This window comes from Aotus nancymaae, unplaced genomic scaffold (assembly GCF_030222135.1).
Source record: "Aotus nancymaae isolate 86718 unplaced genomic scaffold, 86718_ANA_hifiasm-v0.15.2.pri h1tg000002l, whole genome shotgun sequence".
NCBI lineage: Eukaryota > Metazoa > Chordata > Mammalia > Primates > Aotidae > Aotus > Aotus nancymaae.
Window position 1 is genome coordinate 51,489 of NW_026988413.1, and position 21,316 is coordinate 72,804.

The window sequence follows — 21,316 nt, forward strand, 5'->3', positions numbered from 1 at the left end:
GCATAAATGTTATCCAACAAGCCCACTGTAAGGTCTATTAGTAAAGGAATGGCATGTTATAGTTCTCCTCAAATCCCCATGTTATTTAGCCAATGGGCTAAATAATTCACCAAATTCCAGAGTAAAAAGGGACTCTAGAATTATGTCACAAAACTGACTACATCAGGATCACCTGGGGAGTTTTACAAAATCTGGCTTCTTAGGTCTTTAATAAGGACCTTCTGAATCAGAATTTCAGAGGCACAGTATACATGACTTTAGGAATTCCCAAAGTAATTCTCTTTGGCAAATAGGTTGGCAGCCATGAGTACAGTCAGTCAAAATACGGATGATTAAACTGAGTGAGGGCCAGGGAATTCAAGCAGTTCTCTAAAGTGGGGGTGTCAGTGTCCTTTCCATGCTTGGTGTGTGGGCTTTGTCCACATCAAAGTTTCCTGTGCAGAACTCAGACCATCAGTGTCACCTTACAGAGGCAGTGGGCTGTCTGCTGGGCTCTCGGACTGAGTCTGTGCTCACAGAGTCTCACCTCACACTTGGCCCACACTTCCTGCCTTAGACCTCTCTGAGGCCTGCCCTGCAATCATGCGAGCACAGACAGAAATGGTGGGGAGTCTATGCTCCATGACTCATTTCTCCACCACTGGGAGTGGGTTGAGAGAGACTGCTTCTCATCTTCACCCTGCTAGCAGATAATTCTGAGAAGTGTTTTATATGCTCCTAGAAGGTCCTGACAACCAACAGATAATGCCTTCCTGTGTCAGCTTTCCCCTCTTTTCCATTTCACTTCCTCTGCTCTTTCATTCCTGCTCTCTGGAATACCCTTCCAGAAAACTGCATGCACACAAGTCCTTGCCTTGGGTTCTGATTTTGAGGGGAGTCCAGACCGAGACAGTTAGGCCCTTAGGATGAGGTCTGAAGCAAGATCTGATGGCAGTGAGACCCACATTGTTAGTAGGTGTCATGCATTGGCATCAGAACTACTGAGCCCTTAGCTGTGGAGAATTCGAATGGAAGGAGTTGTAATATGTAATCATTGGTCTGTGTGATAGCCCTGATTTAAGGGCAAACTAATAATTAAAATAATTTTAACAACTGTGGACTTAGTTGGCTTTTAAGTGCTTTGGAAGCCTTGAAAACACAGTGACAGGCTTAGGATTAAGCATCCTGGCAAGAACTGGTCCTTGTGGGCTGCTGGGATGGCCCCAGGACACAGTGTGTCCACAGCAGATGGACAGGGACAGCAGAACTGCCTGGGCAAGATGTTGAGGGAGGCTCAGGAGGCTCAGAGAGGATGAGAGTGGGTTTCTCATGCGACGCCGATATACTCTTCTGGGAGGCCCTAGAGAACATGCCCCCGGTAAGGCTATTGAAGAGTTTCCTGAGGAGCAGACACTGTTTTTATTGAGAAGTGTGGGGTGCTGACCCTTGGAGGCTGAGGCTAGCAGTGGGAAATGCAGTCATAGGACTGGGTTCCTGGTATCAGTTGGGACTGCAGGGTTCTGGAATGGCAGCAGCCAGTTCTAACCAAACTGCTAGGAGCAGGGTGGGCAACAGCAACACAGCCACACACAGCAAGAAGGAAACCTGGGGATGGATGTGCCTGGAGCCGCAGGGCTCAGGATGGTGTGGAGAGACGGTGGGCAGCCCATGCTGACTGAGGCTGTTACTCAAATTGCATCAAGTTGCTGAGATGTTTGCATTGTGCTGTCAAAAGCTCACTCGGTTTGCAAAAGATAGGAAATAAGTATCCTATGTGCTAGGCTGTGGTCCAGGTCAGCAGGGATGGACAGGGTCTGTTCAGAGGCTCTAGAATTTGCTGACAGATTAAACGTGGGGCAGGTTTGGAAGCAGAATCAAGGATGATGCCCGTGTTTTAACTTAAGCAGTTTGGTGGACAGTGGTGCCAAGAATGCCAGGGCAGAGCAGAAGGAGGAGCTGAGAGTCCTCCTTAGGACAGGCAGCCTCTGAGGCATCTGCTAGACACCCGAGGGGCAGGCCTGATAGGCCGTCAGATCCGGGAGTCTAAGGCTCCATGGAGATACTGACTCGGCTAAGACTGGCACTTAGCTCAGCACTGTGAGAACACCGGGAGAGACGGTGTGGGCAGAACCGACAGAGAGCCAGTGGCACGCCCTGGTGCACGCTAGTGTTTAATTCTGGTAGAGGAGCACGGTCTAGCACAGGAAGCAGAGCAGGCACAGCCAGGGAGGCCGCGGGAAACCCAGCAGACTGTGGAATCGGGAAGTTGAGAAGAAAGTGTTTGAAGGGGGAGAAAATATCAAAGCACAGTTTGACCAACTGTTTTGAATCCTGCTGAGAGTTCAAATAACAGCTAAGGACAGAGGAGTAACTGGCGGCAAAATGGAGGCCAGTGATGATGGCAACGTGGAGGACTGAGATGAGGGCAACGTGGAGGACTGAGATGAGGGCAACGTGGAGGTCAGTGATGAGGACAAAGTGAAGGGCAGTGATGATGTTGGAAAATGCCAGATTGACAGAGTGGGACACACTAGCCTTTCGGGAAAGGATTGAGGAGAACCTGGTGCTACCACTCACAGCCATGGTGTGGAACAGGAAAAACATGGGATTTCAAGTTTGCAAGTCTTTATGTTCATTTTAAAGAGAGACCAACCATATTTTTAAAAATATTGTGCTATATTTGGTAGCTTAAAATATTTAGAAAAAACTGATCTGATTTCCTAAAGAGACCAGGTGGTTCAATAGAGGACCTACTTTCTAGGAAATAGAAGTCTCACATGAGTCCTGAGAAGTTCCCATATTGAACTGTGTTTCTCTATTTTGAGAGTGGAAATTCATAAAGGTAGTGAAGAGTAAACAAAGCACATTGGACACAGATCTGGAGGAGAGAAAAATGGATGGCAAGTCATGAGTGTCCAGGAGGAGATGGAGCTAAGGCCAAGAAGCTGTTCCAAGTCCACCATGAAACGGAAGGAAGATACAGCTGGACGGAGCCTAACACATTTGGCAATATGAGTGACACATGGTTCGAACTGGTAATATTTCAGTTCACTTTTATCTTTACCATTCAACTTTGAAAAGAAAATAGAAGTCATAAAATATGCTAGTAATAAAGATTTATATTTGTGTAGATAAAATGTGTGTGTGAATTGTGCATTACACACTGATCCCTTCATCACTGAAGTCTAAACACAACTCATGTGTTACGCCTCTCCACGCACTGTTATTCACTGTGCTGCACCTACATGAATTACCGCCATTACAGCTGGGATAGTGTGGAAAGATGAGACACAAACGCTCCCTTAAGATTCCATTTTCTAACCATGAGTATATGCAGTGGAAATAAATAAAATGTGGTCAGTGAAGTTCAAGTCTGTTCACTTGGAAAAGCTCTATTTGTGGCTCCACCACTACTCACCCTTACAGGAATTTTAAGAGCAGACAACGTTCATTGCCAATCTTACTTGTAGTCAGTCATGAACCTTTAAAGGCCAAAAGATAGCTTGGAATACTGGGAATTTTGTTAATGGTGTTTTGGGAGGCTAAAATTTTTTATGCCTTCTAGGTGAGGATGCTCTAAGTCTTCCACAGAATGAAAACAGGTTCTTAGCCTCAAATCAGGCTGTCTGGTTTCCACCTAACTTACCATAGACCGGCTAGAATGGGCATATTTCATCTGACCTGGCTTTCTCTGCAGTGTTAATGATTATCGCAGGAGAATGTTATTTTTCCAGAGCACATCCTGTTTCATTTTTGGTCTAGCTACATTTGGTGTCTTTGAACCATAAACTTCAAACCCATGAGAGGGAATGCTGTGTTGGTTTATTGCGTGTGAAGCTGCAATGGAAGTTGAGTTCACAAGAAATTCCACATGTAGGTTTAATTATTCTACAGCTTTGCTGGAAGACTTTTCCCTTGTGTTTGCCAACTACAACTTGCATTGAAAATTGATATCTACAGTGGTAATAAAAAGCTAGAAAATCTATCATTTTGACTTCCACATTTTCATCTGTTTAAGTAAAATTCTTTGTTAAATAAAAACATAATTTGAATTACCAAAATCCTGTTTTTATACTAGAAGTGAGGCTCAGCTAACATGTAAGTGCTGCTTTATCAAAAGAAGAGACCGCAGTGAAAACACTTGTAAATTGAATAGTTAAAAGTTTTTTGTGTGGTTCTTCACTGTTGCGAATATTCAGTGTCTCTGTTTTTCTAAATAAGGGGATGTAGAGACTGCATTAAGCCGCCTACCCGAGGCTTCCTCAGATCTGTAAACAATCCATGAATACACAAGATGAAAATGTCCTATAGTGTGATCCTGAGCTATGATTTATCTTATAAAGAAAACATATGACATGAACTGATATTGAGTCTCTTGGGGAAATGGGGTCTTGCCTCCTGTTCCCACAGACAATGTTGATGTTTTCTGGGAGCATCGTTTGTGTGGTCACCACTTTCTCTCATGTGCCAGGAACAAAGAGCAGCTGAGGACCTGGGGTCCGGCAGCCAGAGCCTCAGAATCTTTGGGTTGGCTATTCAAATTTTTCCATTTCTGTCTCTGAGAAGTCAACTGAATTATAGGATTATGTGCAACTTTCCGACGTATCTCTATCTGGCATCTGGAAAGTCCACGCTTCCTGGAATTTGCTGAACAGAATGATCTGAAGTCACCTAACTTTCTCTTTGAATATGTTCACTACGGCAAGTTCAAAATTGACCTTTCTCTTGGGAAGAAAGAGCAGCATCGGGCTAATTGCAGTGTTGTTTTGAGTATGTGTAACGTAGCATGCGGTAAACACCGCTGCACACTTCAGGATCACACAAAGCCAGAATAAACCCTTTCTTTGAGCCACCAGAACTGAAATTGTCTGAATTCGTTCCCTGGAAGTTAATATGTGCTTTGAGTAGAGTTTGACTGAAAATGGCCTGAGTGCATCCCAGAACTGTGTAGAAATTAGAATGGTGTATAATTTTTTTCTTAAATGAGTAATTTCCCCATCTGCAAGCTGGTAATAAGCATGTTACTTGCCTCTTGGGATTATTGTGAGCGTTAGATGAGAGGAGGCAAGCTGCTCCACGCAACAGGCTGCTGAGTTCCAATCTGAAAACAAAGCCAGGTCCAGATCATCTTGAAACAGAATGGTCACCAATAAGCACTTTCACTTGAACAGAACACATTTAATATGTAACACATTTCAGGGAAACTAAGAAATCTCGAACAGAGTTTCCAGATATCCGAACCGGACATAGAATGGCTAGATTTTTTACCTAATAATGATTTGTTATCTATTTTTCTTTAATATACTTTTTAAACTGTTATTGATTACTTTTTAAATTTTTTTTTAATTGACAAACCAAATTGCGTATATTTATGGAGTACGATGGATGTTACAGTACATGTACAAATGTAAAAGGACTACATCGAGCTGATCAGCACATATCACCTCATACACTAATCATGTAGAATGACTACATGGAGCTGATCGGCACACATATCACCTCATACACTAATCATGTATAAGGACTACATCGAGCTGGTCAACACATATCACCTCATACACTAATCATGTAGAAGGACTACATGGAGCTGATCGGCACACATATCACCTCATACACTAATCATGTAGAAGGACTACATCGAGCTGATCGGCACACATATCACCTCATACACTAATCATGTAGAAGGACTACATCGAGCTGATCCGCACACATATCACCTCATACGCTAATCATGTAGAATGACTACATGGAGCTGATCGGCACACATATCACCTCATACACTAATCATGTAGAAGGACTACATCGAGCTGATCGGCACACATATCACCTCATACACTAATCATGTAGAAGGACTACATCGAGCTGATCCGCACACATATCACCTCATACGCTAATCATGTAGAAGGACTACATCGAGCTGATCGGCACACATATCACCTCATACGCTAATCATGTAGAAGGACTACATCGAGCTGATCGGCACACATATCACCTCACACGCTAATCATGTAGAAGGACTACATCGAGCTGATCAGCACACATATCACCTCATACGCTAATCATGTAGAAGGACTACATCGAGCTGATCAGCACATATCACCTCATACACTAATCATGTAGAAGGACTACATCGAGCTGATCGGCACACATATCACCTCATACGCTAATCATGTAGAAGGACTACATCGAGCTGATCGGCACACATATCACCTCATACGCTAATCATGTAGAATGACTACATGGAGCTGATCGGCACACATATCACCTCATACGCTAATCATGTAGAAGGACTACATCGAGCTGATCGGCACACATATCACCTCATACACTAATCATGTAGAAGGACTACATCGAGCTGATCGGCACACATATCACCTCATACGCTAATCATGTAGAAGGACTACATCGAGCTGATCGGCACACATATCACCTCATACGCTAATCATGTAGAAGGACTACATCGAGCTGATCGGCACACATATCACCTCATACGCTAATCATGTAGAAGGACTACATCGAGCTGATCGGCACACATATCACCTCATACGCTAATCATGTAGAAGGACTACATCGAGCTGATCAGCACATATCACCTCATACACTAATCATGTAGAAGGACTACATCGAGCTGATCGGCACACATATCACCTCATACGCTAATCATGTAGAAGGACTACATCGAGCTGATCAGCACATATCACCTCATACACTAATCATGTAGAATGACTACATCGAGCTGATCGGCACACATATCACCTCATACGCTAATCATGTAGAAGGACTACATCGAGCTGATCAGCACACATATCACCTCATACGCTAATCATGTAGAAGGACTACATCGAGCTGATCAGCACATATCACCTCATACACTAATCATGTAGAAGGACTACATCGAGCTGATCGGCACACATATCACCTCATACGCTAATCATGTAGAAGGACTACATCGAGCTGATCGGCACACATATCACCTCATACGCTAATCATTTAGAAGGACTACATCGAGCTGATCGGCACACATATCACCTCATACGCTAATCATGTAGAAGGACTACATCGAGCTGATCAGCACATATCACCTCATACACTAATCATGTAGAAGGACTACATCGAGCTGATCAGCACATATCACCTCATACACTAATCATGTAGAAGGACTACATCGAGCTGATCGGCACACATATCACCTCATACACTAATCATGTAGAAGGACTACATCGAGCTGATCAGCACATATCACCTCATACACTAATCATGTAGAAGGACTACATCGAGCTGATCGGCACACATATCACCTCATACGCTAATCATGTAGAAGGACTACATCGAGCTGATCAGCACACATATCACCTCATACACTAATCATGTAGAAGGACTAGTCGAGCTGATCGGCACACATATCACCTCATACGCTAATCATGTAGAAGGACTACATCGAGCTGATCAGCACACATATCACCTCATACGCTAATCATGTAGAAGGACTACATCGAGCTGATCGGCACACATATCACCTCATACGCTAATCATGTAGAAGGACTACATCGAGCTGATCGGCACACATATCACCTCATACGCTAATCATGTAGAAGGAATACATCGAGCTGATCAGCACACATATCACCTCATACGCTAATCATGTAGAATGACTACATCGAGCTGATCGGCACACATATCACCTCATACGCTAATCATGTAGAAGGACTACATCGAGCTGATCGGCACACATATCACCTCATACGCTAATCATGTAGAAGGAATACATCGAGCTGATCAGCACACATATCACCTCATACGCTAATCATGTAGAATGACTACATCGAGCTGATCAGCACACATATCACCTCATACGCTAATCATGTAGAAGGACTACATCGAGCTGATCAGCACACACGTCACCTCATACGCTAATCATGTAGAAGGACTACATCGAGCTGATCAGCACACATATCACCTCATACGCTAATCATGTAGAAGGACTACATCGAGCTGATCGGCACACATATCACCTCATACACTAATCATTTAGAAGGACTACATCGAGCTGATCGGCACACATATCACCTCATACGCTAATCATGTAGAAGGACTACATCGAGCTGATCGGCACACATATCACCTCATACGCTAATCATGTAGAAGGACTACATCGAGCTGATCGGCACACATATCACCTCATACGCTAATCATGTAGAATGACTACATCGAGCTGATCAGCACACATATCACCTCATATGCTAATCATGTAGAAGGACTACATCGAGCTGATCAGCACACACGTCACCTCATACGCTAATCATGTAGAATGACTACATCGAGCTGATCAGCACACATATCACCTCATACGCTAATCATGTAGAAGGACTACATCGAGCTGATCAGCACACACGTCACCTCATACGCTAATCATGTAGAATGACTACATCGAGCTGATCAGCACACATATCACCTCATACGCTAATCATGTAGAAGGACTACATCGAGCTGATCAGCACACATATCACCTCATACGCTAATCATGTAGAATGACTACATCGAGCTGATCAGCACACATATCACCTCATACGCTAATCATGTAGAAGGACTACATCGAGCTGATCAGCACACACGTCACCTCATACGCTAATCATGTAGAAGGACTACATCGAGCTGATCAGCACACATATCACCTCATACGCTAATCATGTAGAAGGACTACATCGAGCTGATCGGCACACATATCACCTCATACGCTAATCATTTAGAAGGACTACATCGAGCTGATCGGCACACATATCACCTCATACGCTAATCATGTAGAAGGACTACATCGAGCTGATCGGCACACATATCACCTCATACGCTAATCATGTAGAAGGACTACATCGAGCTGATCAGCACACATATCACCTCATACGCTAATCATGTAGAATGACTACATCGAGCTGATCAGCACACATATCACCTCATACGCTAATCATGTAGAAGGACTACATCGAGCTGATCAGCACACACGTCACCTCATACGCTAATCATGTAGAAGGACTACATCGAGCTGATCAGCACACATATCACCTCATACGCTAATCATGTAGAAGGACTACATCGAGCTGATCGGCACACATATCACCTCATACACTAATCATTTAGAAGGACTACATCGAGCTGATCGGCACACATATCACCTCATACGCTAATCATGTAGAAGGACTACATCGAGCTGATCGGCACACATATCACCTCATACACTAATCATTTAGAAGGACTACATCGAGCTGATCGGCACACATATCACCTCATACGCTAATCATGTAGAAGGACTACATCGAGCTGATCCGCACACATATCACCTCATACACTAATCATGTAGAAGGACTACATCGAGCTGATCGGCACACATATCACCTCATACACTAATCATGTAGAAGGACTACATCGAGCTGATCGGCACACATATCACCTCATACACTAATCATGTAGAATGACTGCATCGAGCTGATCAGCACACACGTCACCTCATACGCTAATCATGTAGAAGGACTACATCGAGCTGATCAGCACACATATCACCTCATATACTAATCATGTAGAAGGACTACATCGAGCTGATCGGCACATATATCACCTCATACACTAATCATGTAGAAGGACTACATTGAGCTGATTAGCACACATATCACCTCATACGCTAATCATGTAGAAGGACTACGTCAAGCTGATCAGCACATATCACCTCATACACTAATCATGTAGAAGGACTACATCGAGCTGATCAGCACATATCACCTCATACACTAATCATGTAGAAGGACTACATCGAGCTGATCAGCACATATCACCTCATACGCTAATCATGTAGAAGGACTACATCGAGCTGATCAGCACACATATCACCTCATACACTAATCATGTAGAAGGACCACATCGAGCTGATCAGCACATATCACCTCATACGCTAATCATGCAGAATGACTACATCGAGCTGATCAGCACATATCACCTCATACACTAATCATGTAGAAGGACTACATCGAGCTGATCAGCACACATATCACCTCATACACTAATCATGTAGAAGGACTACATCGAGCTGATCGGCACACATATCACCTCATACACTAATCATGTAGAAGGACTACATCGAGCTGATCAGCACATATCACCTCATACGGTAATCATGCAGAATGACTACATCGAGCTGATCAGCACATATCACCTCATACACTAATCATGTAGAAGGACTACATCGAGCTGATCAGCACACATATCACCTCATACGCTAATCATGTAGAAGGACTACATCGAGCTGATCGGCACACATATCACCTCATACACTAATCATGTAGAAGGACTACATCGAGCTGATCAGCACACATATCACCTCATACGGTAATCATGCAGAATGACTACATCGAGCTGATCAGCACATATCACCTCATACACTAATCATGTAGAAGGACTACATCGAGCTGATCAGCACACATATCACCTCACACGCTAATCATGTAGAAGGACTACATCGAGCTGATCAGCACACATATCACCTCACACGCTAATCATGTAGAAGGACTACATCGAGCTGATCGGCACACATATCACCTCATACACTAATCATGTAGAAGGACTACATCGAGCTGATCAGCACATATCACCTCATACGCTAATCATGTAGAAGGACTACATCGAGCTGATCCGCACACATATCACCTCATACGCTAATCATGTAGAAGGACTACGTCGAGCTGATCAGCACACATATCACCTCATACGCTAATCATGTAGAAGGACTACGTCGAGCTGATCAGCACATATCACCTCATACGCTAATCATGTAGAAGGACTACATCGAGCTGATCAGCACATATCACCTCATACGCTAATCATGCAGAATGACTACATCGAGCTGATCAGCACATATCACCTCATACACTAATCATGTAGAAGGACTACATCGAGCTGATCGGCACACATATCACCTCATACGCTAATCATGTAGAAGGACTACATCGAGCTGATCAGCACACATATCACCTCATACGCTAATCATGTAGAAGGACTACGTCGAGCTGATCAGCACACTTATCACCTCAAACACTAATCATGTAGAAGGACTACATCGAGCTGATCCGCACACATATCACCTCATACACTAGTCATGTAGAAGGACTACATCGAGCTGATCAGCACATACCACCTCATACGCTAATCATGTAGAAGGACTACATGGAGCTGATCGGCACATATCACCTCATACGCTAATCATGTAGAAGGACTACATCGAGCTGATCAGCACACATATCACCTCATACGCTAATCATGTAGAATGACTACATGGAGCTGATCGGCACACATATCACCTCATACACTAATCATGTAGAAGGACTACATCGAGCTGATCGGCACATATCACCTCATACGCTAATCATGTAGAAGGACTACATCGAGCTGATCAGCACACATATCACCTCATACGCTAATCATGTAGAAGGACTACATGGAGCTGATCGGCACACATATCACCTCATACACTAATCATGTAGAAGGACTACATGGAGCTGATCGGCACACATATCACCTCATACACTAATCATGTAGAAGGACTACATCAAGCTGATCGGCACACATATCACCTCATACGCTAATCATGTAGAAGGACTACATGGAGCTGATCGGCACACATATCACCTCATACACTAATCATGTAGAAGGACTACATCGAGCTGATCAGCACACATATCACCTCATACGCTAATCATGTAGAAGGACTACATGGAGCTGATCGGCACACATATCACCTCATACACTAATCATGTAGAAGGACTACATCGAGCTGATCAGCACACATGTCACCTCATACGCTAATCATGTAGAAGGACTACATCGAGCTGATCGGCACATATCACCTCATACGCTAATCATGTAGAAGGACTACATCGAGCTGATCGGCACATATCACCTCATACACTAATCATGTAGAAGGACTACGTCGAGCTGATCGGCACACATATCACCTCATACACTAATCATGTAGAAGGACTACATCGCGCTGATCAGCACACATGTCACCTCATACGCTAATCATGTAGAAGGACTACATCGAGCTGATCAGCACACATGTCACCTCATACGCTAATCATGTAGAATGACTACATCGAGCTGATCAGCACATATCACCTCATACCCTAATCATGTAGAATGACTACATCGAGCTGATCGGCACACATATCACCTCATACACTAATCATGTAGAAGGACTACATCGAGCTGATCGGCACACATATCACCTCATACGCTAATCATGTAGAAGGACTACATCGAGCTGATCGGCACACATATCACCTCATACACTAATCATGTAGAAGGACTACATCGAGCTGATCGGCACACATATCACCTCATACACTAATCATGTAGAAGGACTACGTCGAGCTGATCCGCACACATATCACCTCATACACTAATCATGTAGAAGGACTGCAATCGTTCATTTTTTTACTCCCAATTCACAGCATCTGCCAAACACAGAATAGATCTTCAATAAATGCTGAATCGAGTTGGCACTATTTTGTGAACTACATTAACTGGAAATGGTTTCACAAAGGTGGTAAGATTCCAACCGAGCATTTAGGATTTGGGATGAAATTTGGCCGGTTGAAAGCTGTAGCAAGCATGCTCCAGTGCATGGGACTGTGAGAACACAGGAGGGGAAAATACAGGAGTGGGATCTAATGAAAGGCGACTGTGAGAATGGGACCCTGGAAGTGGGCAGACGTGCCCCCACTCTAGCTGGTAGGTACTAGCGCACCTGGGTCTTCTGAGTGGGACTGAGGCATGCAGATGAGGGAAAGCAATTCTCACAGCAGCCAAGTGCAATAATGATGACTTTCCTAGACTTACCCAACCCAGGGGGCAAGGGCCTGGGATGAAAGATACAGAGACCAGCATTAGGAGAGACTAATCAAATACGAGAAGGATTGGCCTGGCAGGTTAGAAATAAACGATTTAATAGAGCTGCCTTTAACTGATGTTTGAATTTATCTCCCCATGACTAAGTTAAGAAATTACTCAGAATCTCTGTTGCTTCTTGGAGACGTGAGAATCCTTGACTAAAGGAGCTGTAAGCTTCCCTTGTCTGCCCCGGTTCCCTGGGCAACACAGCAGCAACACCCAGCCAAGCTTGTGCCCAGCACAGCCAGAATTAGACACAGTCCACGGGTGAGCACAAGTGGTAGCCTTGGAGAGAGGCCAGGGTCAGCATCAGAGGAGCAGCGTGACCATCGGACTCGGTGCCCACGGGAGCTACAAGAGGCGAGCCCAAGTCCAGGCACCAGGAACACAGAGCAAGATGCACAGTTGAGACACATTTTAGCAGGTGATGTCGGTGCTAGTGTCCTGGGCAGTGGCATCGTGAAGACAGGGCATCTGTCCTCCTCCCTGCTCCACTGCTCCCTCTCCGGGCTCCTGCTCAGGGTACATGGCTGTTGTCAGAGCCAGGTTCACGTGCTGGTCTCTCAGAAACTCCAGCAGAAAGGAGGGATTTCCACTTCCCTATAACCCTGTCCAAACCAGGAATTACATATTATTGACTCCACTAGGGACACAAGCCCATCCCCGACCTAACGGTGGTAGCCAGAGGGGATGCAAAGCCCAGAGGGCCAGGTGTGCTGTGGCCACGTCTGGGAATATGGAGAATGGATGATTCCCCCAGGAAAATCCAGGTGCTCTCATCCTAGGAAGAATGACTGGATGCAGGACAGACCAAAAGAGAGAGAGAGAGAGAGAGAGAGAGAGAGAGAGAGAGAGAGATGCTCACTGCAGGAGAAAGGGGCCTTGCAGTGAGCAGTTTCCACTGGGTGCTGGTACATGACCCAGCTGGGGACCCGCACTCAAAGCTTCTAAAGGGCTTTGGAGAATCCAAAGAAAAGGAAGATGGTAGTTTTTCTTTTTCTATTATTACACTTTAAGTTCTGAGGTACATGTGCAGAACGTGCAGGTTTGTTACATAGGTACACACATGCCATGGTGGTTTTCATCATCCCATTATCTGCATTAGTTATTTCTCCTAGTGCTGTCCCTCCCCTAGCCCCCCACCACCCTGCTATCCCACCCTTACCCCCCTGAAAAACGGTTTCCCTGCAGACTTGGAAGTGGGAATCGAAACGACCACCCTCCCCACTGCTTGTATCTCTCTGCAGCCGCTGATTTTCTAGTCAGATTTAAACCAAGCTGATTATACTTACTCTGAACCAAACTAATTTACCGTTTTATTATTTCTTCTGGAATTAACCTCTGGAAACATGCCATAGAAGAAAACACACAGTCAGGATTTAGCTTTTTCCATCCGCAATGCTTTGCTGTCAAATCATGATGTATCGTATACGTGCCATTGTATGGGAATGCGTGCCAAAGTCATTTACACTCAGGACTATGCACAAATCCATTACTCAATGACCTTCTAATGACTTTTAGTGCTAGCTTATACAGTAGTTGAATTGGTTAAAGTTTTGTTTGTATAAGAAATATCAATGATGGCTATATTTTCATAACTCTGAAAAAATAAGTTATCCTGGAAAGAGTTGTTCTTAGTGAATCCAGAGTCACTGAGTTCCCATGATACTGTTCAACTCTTGAAGCAGAGGCCATATTTTTCCTTCATTTTCTTTGTTTTATAGTCATCAAATATTAAACTAAGAATTACATATGCAGAAGCAAAAACAACGCACGTCTCAAATCAGAGGACTCAGACTATTGCTGTCGTGAGCGGAGGCATCTGGCGTCCTTCAGGTCTGTGAAATGTAGTCTGACCTTGGATTCTGGGCATCATAAATTAAAAGGCCCACTGAGAAGTCTAGAATGGCCAGTGGGAAAGGGATACAGCTCACTAAAGTGAACATACAAGAGAAAAATAATACTTGAAGTTCCGTGATGTGGAGGAGGTATTTTATCTGTTCTAGAAGACTCCCAAGGTAAAGGGACACCCAAGGAAATAAAAACCCAGGGAGAGGTTTTGGCTCATTCAGAACTGTTCAAAGCTGGTCTGGCTGGCCATTGGTTGAAGACATGGAGGGATTTCTTAGCCCTGAATGTGTCCAAGAGAAATGTGCATGACCACAAAATAATCATGTCATTAAAAAGAATTCTACTATGCAAAACTAAATTCTTCACCTGTGCCTGGGACTCTGTCCTTCTAAAGGATTTTGATCGTCCAATCAGTTTTAACATCTCTTTCTCCATCAGCCAATCAGCTTCAATACCTATTTCTCCATCAGCCCCTCTCATTATGATGTACGTTTCTGCTTCTTAAAAATGAGGATACGCCAAAACCTGGCACTTTCTGTATCTCCTTCAGCTGCCAGTCTTTCTCGTGCCGCTCACAGCCACACTGTCTGTGTGCTCGTCTAGATGCAGTGTGGATCATTCCACCCTGAACACACTTCACAAACCACTCGCCTGTGTACGTGACCTTTGAGTGTGACCTTGCCAAGGTCATTCATGATTTTCATGTCAATGAATCCACTGGACACATGTGAGTCCTCAAGTTGAATGATCTCTCAGGATGACTTGAAACATCCATATTCCTGGTGCTCCCATGAATACATTTTCCTGGTGTTCTTACGATCTCCCCGACCCCCACCTCTCAATCTCATTTGTTATATCTTCCTCTTCTACCCACTCCTCAAATCAGAAGCCCAAGAACATGAATTTCAAGGATCCCAAGTGATCTGATGCCATGGTTCAGGGGCCACACGTGAAGGAACACTGCCCTACATGGAGCTGTTCAGGGGCCACATGTGGGGGACGCTGCTGTACACGGTGGTGTTCAGGGCCACACTGGGGGACGCGGCTATACACGGTGGTGTTCAGGGCCACACTGGGGGACGCTGCTGTACACGGTGGTGTTCAGGGCCACACTGGGGGACGCGGCTGTACACGGTGGTGTTCAGGGCCACACTGGGGGACGCTGCTGTACACGGTGGTGTTCAGGGCCACACTGGGGGACGCTGCTGTACACGGTGGTGTTCAGGGCCACACTGGGGGACGCGGCTGTACACGGTGGTGTTCAGGGCCACACTGGGGGACGCTGCTGTACACGGTGGTGTTCAGGGCCACACTGGGGGACGCGGCTGTACACGGTGGTGTTCAGGGCCACACTGGGGGACGCGGCTGTACACGGTGGTGTTCAGGGCCACACTGGGGGACGCTGCTGTACACGGTGGTGTTCAGGGCCACACTGGGGGACGCGGCTGTACACGGTGGTGTTCAGGGCCACACTGGGGGACGCAGCTGTACACGGTGGTGTTCAGGGCCACACTGGGGGACACAGCTGTACACGGTGGTGTTCAGGGCCACACTGGGGGACGCGGCTGTACACGGTGGTGTTCAGGGCCACACTGGGGGACGCGGCTGTACACGGTGGTGTTCAGGGCCACACTGGGGGACGCGGCTGTACACGGTGGTGTTCAGGGCCACACTGGGGGACACAGCTGTACACGGTGGTGTTCAGGGCCACACTGGGGGACGCGGCTGTACACGGTGGTGTTCAGGGCCACACTGGGGGATGCTGCTGTACACGGTGGTGTTCAGGGCCACACTGGGGGACGCGGCTGTACACGGTGGTGTTCAGGGCCACACTGGGGGACGCTGCTGTACACGGTGGTGTTCAGGGCCACACTGGGGGACGCTGCTGTACACGGTGGTGTTCAGGGCCACACTGGGGGACGCGGCTGTACACGGTGGTGTTCAGGGCCACACTGGGGGACGCAGCTGTACACGGTGGTGTTCAGGGCCACACTGGGGGACACAGCTGTACACGGTGGTGTTCAGGGCCACACTGGGGGACGCGGCTGTACACGGTGGTGTTCAGGGCCACACTGGGGGATGCTGCTGTACACGGTGGTGTTCAGGGCCACACTGGGGGACACAGCTGTACACGGTGGTGTTCAGGGCCACACTGGGGGACACAGCTGTACACGGTGGTGTTCAGGGCCACACTGGGGGACACAGCTGTACACGGTGGTGTTCAGGGCCACACTGGGGGACGCGGCTGTACACGGTGGTGTTCAGGGCCACACTGGGGGACGCTGCTGTACACGGTGGTGTTCAGGGCCACACTGGGGGATGCGGCTGTACACGGTGGTGTTCAGGGCCACACTGGGGGACGCTGCTGTACACGGTGGTGTTCAGGGCCACACTGGGGGACGCTGCTGTACACGGTGGTGTTCAGGGCCACACTGGGGGACGCGGCTGTACACGGTGGTGTTCAGGGCCACACTGGGGGACGCGGCTGTACACGGTGGTGTTCAGGGCCACACTGGGGGACGCTGCTGTACACGGTGGTGTTCAGGGCCACACTGGGGGACGCGGCTGTACACGGTGGTGTTCAGGGCCACACTGGGGGACGCAGCTGTACACGGTGGTGTTCAGGGCCACACTGGGGGATGCTGCTGTACACGGTGGTGTTCAGGGCCACACTGGGGGACGCTGCTGTACACGGTGGTGTTCAGGGCCACACTGGGGGACGCAGCTGTACACGGTGGTGTTCAGGGCCACACTGGGGGATGCGGCTATACACGGTGGTGTTCAGGGCCACACTGGGGGACGCTGCTGTACACGGTGGTGTTCAGGGCCACACTGGGGGATGCTGCTGTACACGGTGGTGTTCAGGGCCACACTGGGGGATGCGGCTATACACGGTGGTGTTCCAGGCCACACTGGGGGATGCTGCTGTACACGGTGGTGTTCAGGGCCACACTGGGGGACGCGGCTGTACACGGTGGTGTTCAGGGCCACACTGGGGGACGCGGCTGTACACGGTGGTGTTCAGGGCCACACTGGGGGACGCGGCTGTACACGGTGGTGTTCAGGGCCACACTGGGGGACGCTGCTGTACACGGTGGTGTTCAGGGCCACACTGGGGGACGCTGCTGTACACGGTGGTGTTCAGGGCCACACTGGGGGACACAGCTGTACACGGTGGTGTTCAGGGCCACACTGGGGGATGCTGCTGTACACGGTGGTGTTCAGGGCCACACTGGGGGACGCTGCTGTACACGGTGGTGTTCAGGGCCACACTGGGGGACGCGGCTGTACACGGTGGTGTTCAGGGCCACACTGGGGGACGCAGCTGTACACGGTGGTGTTCAGGGCCACACTGGGGGACGCTGCTGTACACGGTGGTGTTCAGGGCCACACTGGGGGACGCTGCTGTACACGGTGGTGTTCAGGGCCACACTGGGGGACGCAGCTGTACACGGTGGTGTTCAGGGCCACACTGGGGGATGCGGCTATACACGGTGGTGTTCAGGGCCACACTGGGGGACGCTGCTGTACACGGTGGTGTTCAGGGCCACACTGGGGGATGCTGCTGTACACGGTGGTGTTCAGGGCCACACTGGGGGATGCGGCTATACACGGTGGTGTTCCAGGCCACACTGGGGGATGCTGCTGTACACGGTGGTGTTCAGGGCCACACTGGGGGACGCGGCTGTACACGGTGGTGTTCAGGGCCACACTGGGGGACGCGGCTGTACACGGTGGTGTTCAGGGCCACACTGGGGGACGCGGCTGTACACGGTGGTGTTCAGGGCCACACTGGGGGACGCGGCTGTACACGGTGGTGTTCAGGGCCACACTGGGGGACGCTGCTGTACACGGTGGTGTTCAGGGCCACACTGGGGGACGCTGCTGTACACGGTGGTGTTCAGGGCCACACTGGGGGACACAGCTGTACACGGTGGTGTTCAGGGCCACACTGGGGGATGCTGCTGTACACGGTGGTGTTCAGGGCCACACTGGGGGACGCTGCTGTACACGGTGGTGTTCAGGGCCACACTGGGGGACGCGGCTGTACACGGTGGTGTTCAGGGCCACACTGGGGGACGCGGCTATACACGGTGGTGTTCAGGGCCACACTGGGGGACGCTGCTGTACACGGTGGTGTTCAGGGCCACACTGGGGGATGCTGCTATACACGGTGGTGTTCCAGGCCACACTGGGGGACGCAGCTGTACACGGTGGTGTTCAGGGCCACACTGGGGGATGCGGCTATACACGGTGGTGTTCCAGGCCACACTGGGGGATGCTGCTGTACACGGTGGTGTTCAGGGCCACACTGGGGGATGCGGCTATACACGGTGGTGTTCCAGGCCACACTGGGGGATGCTGCTGTACACGGTGGTGTTCAGGGCCACACTGGGGGACGCTGCTGTACACGGTGGTGTTCAGGGCCACACTGGGGGATGCTGCTGTACACGGTGGTGTTCAGGGCCACACTGGGGGATGCTGCTGTACACGGTGGTGTTCAGGGCCACACTGGGGGATGCGGCTATACACGGTGGTGTTCCAGGCCACACTGGGGGACGCAGCTGTACACGGTGGTGTTCAGGGCCACACTGGGGGATGCGGCTATACACGGTGGTGTTCCAGGCCACACTGGGGGATGCTGCTGTACACGGTGGTGTTCAGGGCCACACTGGGGGATGCGGCTATACACGGTGGTGTTCCAGGCCACACTGGGGGATGCTGCTGTACACGGTGGTGTTCAGGGCCACACTGGGGGACGCTGCTGTACACGGTGGTGTTCAGGGCCACACTGGGGGATGCTGCTGTACACGGTGGTGTTCAGGGCCACACTGGGGGATGCTGCTGTACACGGTGGTGTTCAGGGCCACACTGGGGGATGCGGCTATACACGGTGGTGTTCAGGGCCACACTGGGGGATGTCTCCGTGCATGGTGGTGTTCAGGGCCACACTGGGGGATGCTGCTGTACACGGTGGTGTTCAGGGCCACACTGGGGGACGCGGCTGTACACGGTGGTGTTCAGGGCCACACTGGGGGATGTCTCCGTGCATGGTGGTGTTCAGGGCCACACTGGGGATGTCTCCGTGCATGGTGGTGTTCAGGGCCACACTGGGGGATGTCTCCGTGCATGGTGGTGTTCAGAACCACACTGGGGATGTCTCCGTGCATGGTGGTGTTCAGGGCCACACTGGGGGATGTCTCCATGCATGGTGGTATTCAGGGCCACACTGGGGATGTCTCCGTGCATGGTGGTGTTCAGGGCCACACTGGGGGATGTCTCCGTCCATGGTGGTGTTCAGGGCCACACTGGGGATGTCTCCGTGCATGGTGGTGTTCAGGGCCACACTGGGGGATGTCTCCGTGCATGGTGGTGTTCAGGGCCACACTGGGGGATGTCTCCGTGCATGGTGGTGTTCAGGGCCACACTGGGGATGTCTCCGTGCATGGTGGTGTTCAGGGCCACACTGGGGATGTCTCCATGCATGGTGGTGTTCAGGGCCACACTGGGAGATGCTGCTGTACATGATTGTGTTCAGGGGTCACATGTGGAAGACGCTGCAGTTCATGGCGCTGCTCCCCAGGCTCCTTTCTGACTCTGCCTCCTCTACCACACATTCCCCTGGTTTCAAGAACATACAAGGTAGGCATTTCCAAAGGTTTCCCCCTTGGGCCCCTAAGCTGTAAATAGAACTGCCTTCTCAACCTCTTCTCTTGGACCTGAGTAAACACATCCAAACTTCTCATCTTCATCTCCCAACCTCCTCTTCTTCCAGATTCTCTGTCTCAGGACAACCTCTTGGGGCGTAGATCAGGTGAAATGGATCCTGGAGTGGGACAGAAAATAAGTAGCATAATCTACCTACGATTCCTCTAGTGGTTCATGCCAGAAACCTGGAAAACAGCCTTCGCAGACCCTCTCCCTCACCATGCGACAGGCAGCGACTCACCCGATTCCATGGGCTCTGTGTCCTAGATGCCACGCTGACCTACCCACTTCCTGCCATCCTCGTTGCTACCACCTCATCCAAACCACCATCATTTCCCTCCTGGACTATGTAAAGGAAAATAAAATCTCCGGACCCTCAAACTCCTTATGCCAAAGGGAAAGTTAAGCCTGGAAGCTGAGTAGGCCACACAGCCATCCTCGCCCCAGATGAATAGCTGTTACTTCAAAACCTTGTATCAAAACATTATACGTTGGCCAGACCCCCACAGAAAGGCAGAAGGCCTCAGTCGTCTCAGGATGACTGCCCCGACAAAAATCACATTAAATATATTCTTTGCCAGCCTGTAAACTTTAAAAATGTATATTCTCCCAAAAACCATGAACCTGTCAGTTGTAGCTCTAGATCTCCAGTCTAACGAAGCCTGTTCGCCCCACAGTGGTGATGTAGATTGCTGACTTACCTTCACAGGTGCAGAACAAAGGCACGACGAGGTCCGTCATTCCTTCACCTACAGACGGATGTCTGCACGATTGATTCGCCCTTTACTCTGTCTTCTTCAAATGTTCATCTTATGCAAAATGTAGACTTACTGGACACTAAGTAAAC